The sequence below is a fragment of the Apium graveolens genome, chromosome 1, assembly GCF_009905375.1.
Source record: "Apium graveolens cultivar Ventura chromosome 1, ASM990537v1, whole genome shotgun sequence".
Classification (NCBI taxonomy): Eukaryota; Viridiplantae; Streptophyta; class Magnoliopsida; order Apiales; family Apiaceae; genus Apium; species Apium graveolens.
In genome coordinates this window covers 46,496,817-46,509,948 of record NC_133647.1, presented here as the reverse complement: position 1 = coordinate 46,509,948, position 13,132 = coordinate 46,496,817, and positions in this window count along the sequence as shown.

Here is a 13,132-nt window from a genome sequence, read left to right as displayed (position 1 = left end):
ACTACTTTCTCTTCTGGTGTCCATTCTGCCTTCTCCTTCAGTTGATAGTGTTCAGCAACAACAGGAGTTGCAGGCACCAGTTTTGTTGGCATGAAGGGTCCATCGTTGATTACGTCTAGATAATCTGGATCTGTAGCTTCCAGGTACATGAGCATCTTCACCTTCCATGTTGGATATTCAGTCTTTTTCAAAATGGGAATTTTAATACTTTCATACTTGTTCATAGACATGTTTAGATCGTTTCTGATTGTAAATTTATCAGTGTGCTCTGATACCAATTGTTACCCAGTAAAGATACAATTGGTTAAGGGGGGTTGGATACAATTGTATAATTATTTCGAACAAGTAATAAAATATAACAACTTTTTATATATATGATAAAAATTGTTACAAAATCCTCTCAAGAAATACTGATGTTCTTGAGAGCTGCTAGGTCGAATGATCCTCGAGAGTTATTCACTAAGTGATGACCTGAACTGTGTTTATATACTACACAGCTACAACAGATCAATCTAAGATATGCATTATCAAATACTAACTAAAACGGATATATATCTTAAACTAAACAGATAAAGTCCTATCTCTCAGACATAACAGATATCTGCTCCACATTATAAGGAACAGAAAAAATCCTCTAATACTGTCTGTCTTCAAATACTGATGTCATATAAATCCTGATGACATACCAAATCCTGATGATACATCAGATCCTGATGACATCCGAACAGCCAGATCATGAGCTTCTTCTGATCATTGAGAATTCAATATATAATAGAAACCTATTATATATCCATGTATGACTGCTTCTGAGATAAAGTCCTTCACCGCCTTGAAGTCCTGATTTCCTTTTCCTTTTCGAATATCAACTGAAGTGACAAAACCTGATGACATCATCTGCTGATCATCAAGTACTGATATAAGTACTGATGACATCACCCTTCAGTAAATACTGATATTAAGTCCTGATAAGAACTTCTGATAGTTTCTGTTCTGATATCATCAATTATATCTAACAAAGAGATATGAATCTAATTGTTACTTGTGAACTAAGGACCCATGCATGCTTTATACACTAGCAGCACGGGTTTACAAAACTTGCACTAAAAAGACTAAGCCAATTTCTAAAGCAACCTTTTTCTATTTCCATTTTGGGCTTAGCAAATATGTGCAGAATATTACAGGTCCGTGACCACCCTTTGTCCAGTTAATCTTGGCCCTTGATCTTGTATTCTCCCCAGCTACTTTGTAGATCTTTCAATCTAGTTGTAGATCATTTGTTGACTGATAATCTTGAACATTCATTTGTTTATATTCTGTATTTGAGAGGCACATCAAGATCTCCAGTTTGTTCTATTGAGAAGTGATATCTCGATAAGTATAATGACTTATCGAGATCTCTGAGTTCTCTATAGGTCTATTTGACTTGTCGAGGTCTCTTGATATTTGCATGATAAATGACTTGTCGATACGTCTGAGATCTCTACATGCAGAATTGACTTGTCGATATCTCAGCGATCTCTATATATATTTTTACTTGTCGATATCTCTGAGATCTCTAATGATAATTTGACTTGTCGATATCTCCAATCTTCACATCTTCATTTTGACTTGTCGATATATCTGAGTTCTCTATGTACAAAAATGACTTGTCGATATCTCCAATCTTCATATCTTCATTTGATTTGTCGATACCTCTGAGACTTCTCTATAAGCCAATTTGGACTTCTCGATAAGCCATTCTGGAGTTCTCGAATGACTTCTCTATATTGCTTGATCTGTGACTTGTCGATATCTTGACTTAGAACATTTTTCATTAAACGGATTAATTGAACTCCAAACTTCTGTATCATTTCCTGAGACATGATCTAACTTCATCTTCTTCCAGAGTTTATTCCTTAGGCTTGAACTGTTTACAGAAAAATACTCCATTCTAATCTTCTAACCATTTTTACAGACTCAAGTAATACAATACAAAATATAAAGTTTATTATCAAACACCTAAATCTTAGGGCTGTCAAGTTGACTTAGTCTTGTTATTGTATAAGCATGCCTTGCACAACATATATATACAGGGACCTACATACACACATACATATTTGTATATTCTTATTTGTTATCAATCTAACATTGTCCACCAACATAATGAAATGGAAAAATATTATATTAAATTCAATGAATTAAAAAATGAAATAAATTATTTATACAGATATGTATGATTTATACTTCACTATTAATCATTCTATGACATATATCATATAATTCCACCGTCCCATTAGTTGTTAACATCGTTGTTAGACACAGAGATAAAAAATTGATTTATGTTGAAGAAAAATTAAGAAAGCGAGGGTACATTTTGAAGTCATTATAAAGATAATATGCCATTTTAAAAATATTAACAATCTGTTGGAACGTCTCAATATAAAAAGTTATTGGGACGAAGAGTATCATATGTGATTCAGTGAGTAAACTTACAGTACTGACGTCAATTGCTTATATAGTATGACTCATCAATCACATTTCTAACACATAAACACATTAAATAATTAAATAAATAAATAAATTATTATTATATATTTCAAGTGATTGATATGCACACATAATCACTTGTATTTATTTTATGTTGTAAGCATTAACATATTACAAATATCATTTAATTTTGAAGTGACTAAAAATGTATATTAACATTATTTATTACTTCATGCGAATACATCATTGCAAACATAGCTCAATCACTCGTGTTTATATGCATAAACAAATAATTTATTCATATATTAGGTAACGTCATAAATATATCATCAATAATTACAGCGAAAATATTTTCAATTAGCACAATCTGGAGTATTCCCGTGCATTGCACGGGCTATAGAGGTAGTTCAAAATTTACAAAACACTTATAAGAATTACACATTATAAAAAATTAAAGAAGTCATTTAAATCAGTACAAAACACTATATTACTGAATATTAATATACGAAACACTAATAAAATATTTAATGTTCATTGTGTGTTCTATATAATTATTATAGAACAACTACAGTAAGGATTAAAGAACACAAAAAATAATTAAAGAACATAAAAATAATTTTACAAACATAGAACATTAATATAAATACAGAACACAACTATATCAGTACACAAGAAAAAATTAAGAACATAAAATAACTATTCACCCGAAAAGATTAGAGAATATAAATAAAAAATAGAGAACACTTAAGAGGTGAGAGTGCAAAAGATAAAGAATTAACTATAATTCTAGAGTTTTCGTCAAAAAAAACTATAATTCTAGAGTACAAGATAAAAAATAGATATATAGAAAGGCAGTATACAAATACATAAAAATAATAAAATAACAAGTGAATACTAATGGGCAGTTAAGTAAACAGACTTGTGTAGTGGTCTTATATTTAACAATGTTTTTTTAGAAAGAGATATTATCATTAAACCATCAAACTTTTGGACAATATTGTCTCCAACAGATGGCTTGGAGGAGACGAAAACACTTAGAAACTATTGAGCTCACAAGATATTCTTGCCATTCTATGGGAAACCTTGTTGGCTTAGTTTCTAACAAATCTAATTGAAAGTTGATTATTACATTACAAAATATCCCTACATTGCTGAACCAACAAAAATGGTTGCCCCGGAATCTAACTCATTATAGCCTAAAACTTGTGCAATGCACGGTTGTTTTAATATTTGTTATTTTAATATTTTTATTTTATTATTATATTAATTATAGTTGTTAAAATAGTAAGTAATATATTGTTTTTTAGCTCGATATCATTATATCGACCAACGAATTATTTTTTAGTTTAATTTTTTTATCTCAGTTCAATAGTATAACTGTTATGACACATACCGTCTCATACTCGTTTACTGTGGCCGGTTATATATAACTTTATTTTAGGTTTTCATAATTTTTAACGATAATATTATATAAGATAATTATGTCAAAATTATAAAGTAATTAAGTGAGGGAAATTAAGTAATTTTAGTAAGTACCGACCGACTATCAAACTTTTAAAGATTAGTTTAAACCTGTGTGATGCCCGATTGTTTTAAAAAATATTATTTTAATGTCAATATTTTATTCATTATATTTGTTAAAACTATACGTATGCAGAATATTTCTTTTATTATATTATAATACATATTTTTTAATAATTAGGTTTTAGAAAAATATAATTTAATAAACTCGCTCAAAAAAAAGGTTCAATTTCCATTCGTAACAATTTCCTATCACTATTCTCAGGCAAAATATGTTTAGCTCAAACTTCGTTGTTGATTCGGTTTATCAACATTAGTTTCAGAGTCGTGAACGGGGATCTTATCTAATTCACGATTTAACTCTTTTTTTCCCGTCCATTCTTTTATAATATTATAGAAGATAATTATGTTAAAATAATAAATTAATTAAGTTGGGCAATTATGTAATTTCAGTGAGTACCGACCGACTACCAAATTTTTTATATTTCGTTTATTATAATATAGTGTAGATTGTTAGATAGATCATTAGTATATATTAAAATGAATTATTCGTAATATTTTTGGAGAAAGATTTGTTAAATTTGGAGAAAATAAATAAAGGCAACATGTTTTACTTAAAAAGGGGTATAGGATAAAAAGAATTTCCTAAAAATATTTGTAGCGAAAGAGTTGTTTAGTTGGTAAAAATAAAAAAGGCAACATATTTACTTATGAAGGTAATTGGTTATATATTAATTAGGTAATGGCAGTTGAGTAAAATATTAAATTTTTTTTAGAAAGGGCAATTATGTAATTGAAGGAAGGACAATATGAACCAAACTTTTAATATTTTGTCTATTATTCAGCGTGTGCCGAAAAACATGTACCGTACCAAAACTTTCAATATTTCGTCTTTTATATAATGGTAATAGATAGATAAATAAGTGAAAATAATATGAAGAATTAAGTAATTTCAGTAAGTACTGACCGTCCGAATACCAATATTTCAATGTTTCGTTTAATATAATATACCGTAGATAGATAGTGAAGACAATACAAAATTCGTGTGATGCATGGATTGTTTCTAATATTATATAATTTTTTAAAGTTTGTTTTGAATTGAAAATTTCATGATATGAAATTTATTCATATTGATATGGGCCTAAATATAGCTTAGAAAAATAATGAATGTTGGGTCAATTAAACTTGATATGGTCCAGTAACGAAGCCCAGCTAACAAGGCTCAAAACACTGAATATTAATTAATTTTATAATTAATTTATAAGGGAGAAAACAACTATCAAGATGAGTCCTAACAGGGACATACATCCTTGTGGATCAGCCTCCAAGGGACCTAATAGGATAAGGAATCAATTTCCTACTTCCTAGGACTCCAAAGTCCATTCTAATTTTTGAGACTTGCTCACCAAGTCTCCTAGATCTAGTTCAATTCAAGGACTCCCAACACCTATATAAGGGGCCTCTCCCCATAAATCAGAACAACGTTTTTGGCTTGATTCTCTAATTCACAGAGATACATAGGCATCTCGTAAAGGCAGAGTTAAGCTATGAAACACGAGAGCAGCCATTAAAGGCCTTGAGCTTTCGAACCTTAGTAATAAATACAGCAATTAATATACCTTACTTTTTAATCCATAACATTTGGCGCCGTCTGTGGAAAAATGTAACAACAACCATGGCGAGAACACGGAGTGGAAACAACACCCTCGGAGGTATACCAACTGCGAAAACCCAAGTGATTTCATCAACAGTGGAGATACCTCCGCATTCAACCTATGCTTCCACCCAGGGAGGAGCCCAGGTAGGGGTAACTAGACCTCAACCTCAAGGGACGATTCCCCCGGCTCCTTAAGGGATGAATCCCCAACCTCAACAGCTACATACACCTGTGAATTCTCGACCCGTTGGGTATGAGTATTCAACTATTGTGACTACTAACCCCCCTTATGGGATGCCCCTTTACCCCGAGGTTGGAGGAAGTGGACATACTGGACGGAGTGAAGCACGGGGGCAAACACCCCCTACATACGAGGTTTGGCTCCTATTCCGGAGGATCAGGAATTTTATGGTCCTTATACTGTGAGAGACTCCGAATCCTCAGATGATGAAGTGGCCTCAAAAAGGAGGAGTGCTGGCAAAGAACCGATGCCCGATGGTAACCAACGTCCCAGGAGCACCTGGGGGACGAATCCCCAAGAAGTGCAGGAGAGAATCAGGGCTCACGAGGCTGAGATTCAAAGGCTAAAGCGCGACTTAGAAGTGTACCAGGCCCCCAGATCCCCACTATCTCAAAGGGGGAGAAATCCTCCTCTAATCATAGACTTGGATGGTCCGTTACAAAGAAGGACTGTTGTCCCAAGAGCTGATCCAAGCAATCTTCTTCCCCTTGGAGATCCTGATGTTCCTACTCCACCATTCACTGAAGAAATAATGAGCGTTCATATCTCAAGGAAATTCAAGATGCCCACCATCAAAGCTTATGATGGCACTGGAGACCCCTCTAACCATGTCAGTACATTCTCTAATGCACTATTGTTGCAGCCCGTGAACGACGCTATTAAGTGTCGGGCCTTTCCTCAAACCCTGTCGGGAATGCCACAAAGATGGTATAGCTGTTTGCCTCCGAATTCTATTGGGTCTTTTAGAGAGTTAAGTCAGGCTTTTATTAAGAAATTCATAAGTGGGAGAGTGCATGAGAAAAGTTCAGCATCCCTGATGAGCATTGTGCAAGGAGCAAAAGAGTCCTTGAGAAATTATCTGAATCGTTTCACCAAGGAAGCCTTGAAGGTCCCGGATCTTGATGACAAGGTGGCTATGATAGCACTACAGCAGGGAACTGGGGATGAGTTCTTCAAGATATCGCTGGCCAAATGCCCTCTTGAAACCTTGTTACAGCTCCAAGATAGGGTCGGGAAGTATATCAAGGTAGAGGAAAGTATGAGGAAAACGATAGTGAATAATGAGCCTACTAGTGACAAGAAGTGAAGGACTGGCCTGGAATATATTTCCAAGGACAAGTATCCTAGAACTGACCAAAGCAATAATTCGACCCCGAAGAAGGGAGGACCTGGACAAAAATTCACTGAATATGCTAAGTTGAATGCTCCTAGAAGCCAGATCTTAATGGAAATTGAGAAAAAATAGAGATATTTGTTGGCCTAAACCTCTGAAGGCTGATCCTACCTTAAGGATACAGGTCATGACACTGATGAGTGTAGACAATTGAAAGATGAAATAGAGTTCCTCATTCGAAAAGGAAGATTGAACAAGTACACTGGAGATGGAGGAGATAGGAACAACAATGAGAGAAAGAACTCCGATGATCGTATGAGAGATCAAGACGATTAGGGGAGAAATCCCCAGCCTAGGGGACCGGTGATAAATGCGATCTTTGGAGGACCGCGGCCCCGAGGTCCTGTGATAAATACAATCTTTGGGGGACCAACTGCTGCTAGTTTATCCAAGAACTCAAGGAAAGCATACACTAGAAAAGTCATGCATATTGTTGGGGAAGCCCCGAAGAGGGCTAGGACAGGATTGACAATGGCATTCGATGATTCTGACTTGGAAGGTGTGAAATTTCCTCATGATGACCCGCTGGTCATAACACCGATAATAGGGAACAACCCAGTGAAGAGGGTCCTTATAGATAATGGAGCCTCGGTGGATATCTTGCTTCATGATACCTTTTTAAGGATGGGTTACAATGATTCTCAGTTGACCTCGACTGATATGCCGATATATGGATTTGCAGGAGTGGAGTGCCCCGTAGAAGGGATAATTAAGTTGCCAACAACCATAGGCCGGGAACCAAGGCAAGCAACACAAATGTTGGACTTTCTGGTGGTGAAGGCTAGTTCAACTTAATACGCGATCATGGGCAGAACAAGGATACATACCTTTAAGGCAGTCCCTTCCTCCTACCATTCGATGATGAAGTTTCCCACCCGAAATAGGATTGGAGAAGAGAGAAGAGATCAAAAGATGGCAAGGAGTTGTTATGTAGCCTCTCTTAGGGCAGATGGAGTTGGGGGCAGGTTCTGCCTATTGAAGATCTGGATATCCGAGAGAATGATTAGAAAAGAGGAAAGCCAGCAGAAGACTTGGTTTCGATTCCTTTAGCTCCCGAGGATCCTAAGAAAGTGAATTTCGTTGGAGCCACGCTAGAGGAACCCCTTACAGGGAAGTTGGTAAAATTTTTGCAAGAAAATAGTGATGTGTTTGCATGGTCGGCAGCTGATATGCCAAGTATAGACCCGAAACTGATCACTCACAAGCTGAATGTGGATCCAAATTGGAAGACATTGAAGCAAAAGAAAAGAAACTTCACTCCAGAGAGGCAAGAAGCTATTAAACAAGAAGTAGAGAAACTCTTAGAGGCTGGTTTCATTAAAGAGATTCAGTTTTCGGAATGGTTAGCAAACCCTGTGATGGTGAAAAAGGCTAATGGAAAGTGGAGAATGTGCGTGGACTTCACTGATCTAAATAATGCATGCCCAAAGGATTGTTTCCCGTTACCAAGGATAGATACGTTGATAGATGCTACTGCTGGTCACGAGATGTTAAGTTTCATGGATGGATTCAGTGGATACAATCAGATCAAGATGTATAAAAATGACATCCCAAAGGTATCATTCATTACTGACTTTGGTGTTTTTTGTTATCTTGTTATTGAAGGATTTTTAGCACATAAACGCAACGAAAACGTAAATTTAAATCTTAAAAAAAACCGAAACCCTCCGCAGGATCCATGCGAAAAATAATATTTAATTCGTAGTTCAGTATGTTTACCTTAAGAAGCTTTACGTTAATGGAAAGATGGAGGTCTTTAATGGCGATCCAAAAATGATGAACGGAGATCCTTAACAGCTGCTCCTCAAGTGTGAAGCACTCCACCGGTATCCACCAAGAAAATGATGTAATGAAAGAGGAGGTGATGGAGAGAATTAGGGTTTTGTAAATCCTTTTTGGTTGAGGCAAAAATAGGGTCTATAATAGTATATTTATAGGCAAAATTTTCAGCTGAAAATTTTCCAATAAAATATTATTATTATTAACCCTTTATTATTCTCACTAATAATTAAAACACCTTTTAATTATTAATCCTTTTTCTAAACACTTTAGAAATAATTCTCTCACTTTATTTAATTTCCAAAAATTAAATTCTTAATTAATAATATTAAGAACTTTTTCGTAATTAATTTATAATCAATTAAATCTCATTTAATCAATTATTAAATTTGCTAATTAATTATTTATTTCATAAATAAATAATTATCATCCATTATTAATTAATTTCTCCACCATTAAATCATTCTCTTTTATGGTGTGACCCTGTAGGTTCAATATTAAGCCGGTAGTAGAAATAAATAATAATAAAACTATTTTATCATTATTTATATAAATTCTCTAATTCATTAAATATGATTAATTAATTAATCATATTTATTCTACATCGTGAGGGATACTTCTCAGCATATCGCGACTATCCGGATAATACGAATTCACTGCTTAGAATACCGAGAACCTATTCAGTGAGTAGTTACCGTACAATTAATTCCTTTTACCCTGCAATGTCACGATTAAATACAAGGCATGGAACTTGTGTCAAGCCTATCTTATTTAATCACTTGCTTTCTCATTCACTATGCTTAGTTCTATTTAATGTAAATTAGAAACTCCTTTCTAATTTCATTCACTCTGGCCAGAGATTCCTGAACTAACATAAGTGGATCAGCATTGAACATTCTCTTCCTACACTGGAAGGGGTAGATCCTTTATTGATCATACACTATCTTCGTGTACAAATTCCTATACCCAGTAGAGACCTTATAATTGTCCCTTGAGACTAAGAACTAAACCAAAGCATAGTTCAGTGTATACAAGATGACTATGATGACCTCAAGTCTAAGTATACTTGTACAACTATCACTATGTGAACAACTGTTGACACGTCAGTGAACTGCATCAGTTGTTCAGCTGTGTGAGTCATGTTTAGTGAGCTTATTCTATAATAAGCACCTACATATTAGCTATAGTGTCACCACACAAATGTCTATGAGAACAGACATCCTTCATAATGAAGCAAGCATAGTATGTACCAATCTTTGCGGATTATTAATTATCAGTTAGTAATCCTATGACCAGGAACTATTTAAGTTTAGAGTTATCATCTTTCAGGTCTCATTATTATGATCTCATCACAATCCATAAAAAGCTTTACTCTAAACTGTGGTATATCTTATTTAAACATTTAAATAGATAGAGCCCGCAATAAAAACAAAACAAGTCATTTATTAATACCAATGAAATCAAAACAGATTACATAAAAGTTATTCATAAATCCTCATACATGATTGGACTTAGGACATATCTCTTTCAATCTCCCACTTGTACTAAAGCCAATCACTCTGGTATCTAATACCCATCTTGTCTTTATGACGATCAAAGTGACTCTGAGAAAGTGGCTTTGTGAGTGGGTCTGCTACGTTGTTATGTGTGTCAACTCTCTCGACGTTGACATCTCCTCTATTTTCAACTCAGATTCACCACCAAAAACTAGAAAAATGTCCTGAGTCCTTCGCAAGTACTTAAGGATGTTTTTCACTGCTTTCCAGTGGTCTTCACCTGGATTCGACTGATATCTGCTCATCACACTAATTGAATAAGAAACATCAGGCCTTGTACACAACATCGCGTACATGATAGATCCTATTGCTAAAGCATAAGGATTCTTACTCATACGCTCTCTTTCCTCAGGTGTCTTAGGAGACATATTTTCGGAAAGGGACACTCCATAGCTCATCAGTATAAGACCTCTTTTGGAGTTTTCCATGCTAAACCGTTTAAGCACTTTCTGGATGTACGTACCCTGGGTAAGACCTATCATTCTTCTAGATCTATCTCTATAGATCTTCATACCGAGAATGTAGGATACTTCTCCCAAGTCCTTCATGGTGAAGTTCTTTGATAGCCATACTTTGACTGATTGTAGCATCGGTATATCATTTCCTATAAGAAGTATGTCATCTACATACAATACAAGAAATGTTACCGCACTCCCACTAACCTTCTTGTAGCACATGGTTCATCTATGTTTTTGATAAAACCAAACTCTTTGATTGTCTTATCAAAACGGATGTTCCATCTACGAGAAGCTTGCCTTAAACCATACATGGTTCGCAGCAGCTTACACACTAGGTGTTCATTTCCCTTGGAAAGAAAACCCTCTGGCTGTGTCATATACACTTCCTCCTCAAGTTCACCATTGAGGAAGGCCGTTTTCACGTCCATTTGCCAGATCTCATAGTCGTAGTAAGCAGCAATCGCAAACAAAATCCGAATTGATTTTAACAGGGCTACAGGCGAAAAAGTTTCATCAAAGTCAATCCCTTGCCTTTGTTTGAATCCTTTTGCCACGAGCCTGGCCTTATAGGTCTCCACATGGCCATCTGCTCCAATCTTTCTTTTATATACCCACTTGCACCCAATAGGCTTAACACCTTCAGGCGCCTCAACTAGAGTCCATACTTGGTTGGTATACATAGATTCCATTTCGGATTTCATGGCACTATGCCATTTCTCTGAGTCAACACTACTCATAGCCTCATTATAGGTCACAGGGTCGTCATCATCAATGATTGACAACTCATTGCCATTCTCAATGACAAGGCCATAATACCTCTCAGGTTGGCGAGACACTCTCTCTGTCCTACGAATGGGCTATTCCACAGAAGGTTGTTCAGTCTGAATAGGTGTTTCCATTTGATTCGTAGTAGTTTATGCTTCTTGAACTTCATCAAGTTCAATTTTGCTCCCACTGTTTCCTTCAAGGATAAACTCCTTTTCCAAGAAGGTAGCATGTCTGGAGACAAACACCCGATGATCGGTGTAAAAGTAATACCCCAAAGTCTCTTTAGGATATCCCACAAAATTACATTTTACGGATCGAGATTCCAGCTTATCTGGGTCAACCTTTTTGACATAAGCTGGACATCCCCAAATCTTAACGTGTTTAAGACTCAGTTTCCTTTTTTTTCCATATCTCATAAGGAGTTTGAGGAACATATTTGGAATGCACCTTATTCAGTAAATATGCTGAGGTTTCCAATGCATAACCCTATAGGAATACTGAAAGATTCGCATAGCTCATCATTGACCAAACCATGTCTAACAAAGTTCGATTTCTCCTTTCAGATACCCCATTTAACTGTGGAGTATATGGAGGAGTCCACTGGGAGACTATACCATTTTCTTTGAGATAATCTAGAAACTCTCCATTCAAGTATTCACCACCCCGATCTGATCGAAGAGTTATAATACTGTGTTTGGTTTGTTTCTCCACTTCATGTTTATATTCTTTGAACTTTTCAAAGGCTTCAGACTTGTGTTTCATCAAATACACATATCCGAATCTAGATCTATCATCTATGAAAGTAATGAAGTACAAAAATCCACCCATGGCTTGCGTAGACATTGGTCCACATACATCTGTGTGTACCAATCCTAGCAAATCTGCAGCCCTCTCTCCATATCCACTAAATGGAGATTTGGTCATTTTACCCAATAGTCAAGACTCGCATGTAGGATATGATTCAAAATCAAAGGGGTCAAGTAACCCTTCCTTATGCAATGTCCGCAGTCTATGTTCACTAATATGACCTAGCCTACAGTGCCATAAATAGGTCAGATTTTCATCATCTCGTTTTCTTTTATTAGTTTATTCAATCTGAAGTAAATCATGCTCTACGTCACATACATACAGCCCATTATTTAAAATACCACGTCCATAATGAACATTATCTCTAAGGATAGAACATTCATTATTCTTAATAATAAATGAAAAACCATCCAAATCCAACATAGGAATAGAAACAATATTCCTCACAATAGAGGGAACGTAATAACAATTATTCAAAATAATAGTCTTGCCCGTAGGCATATGTAAACTAAATGATCTTACAGATATGGCCGCAACCCTTGCTCCATTACCCATACGTAGAATCACCTCATCTTTTTCAAGAGTCATACTTCCCTTTAGTCCTTGCAACGAATTGCAAATATGAGAACCACAGGCGGTATCTAATACCCAAGTAGAAATTTGACCTAGTGACATATTAACTTCGATCATGAACATGCCTGAATC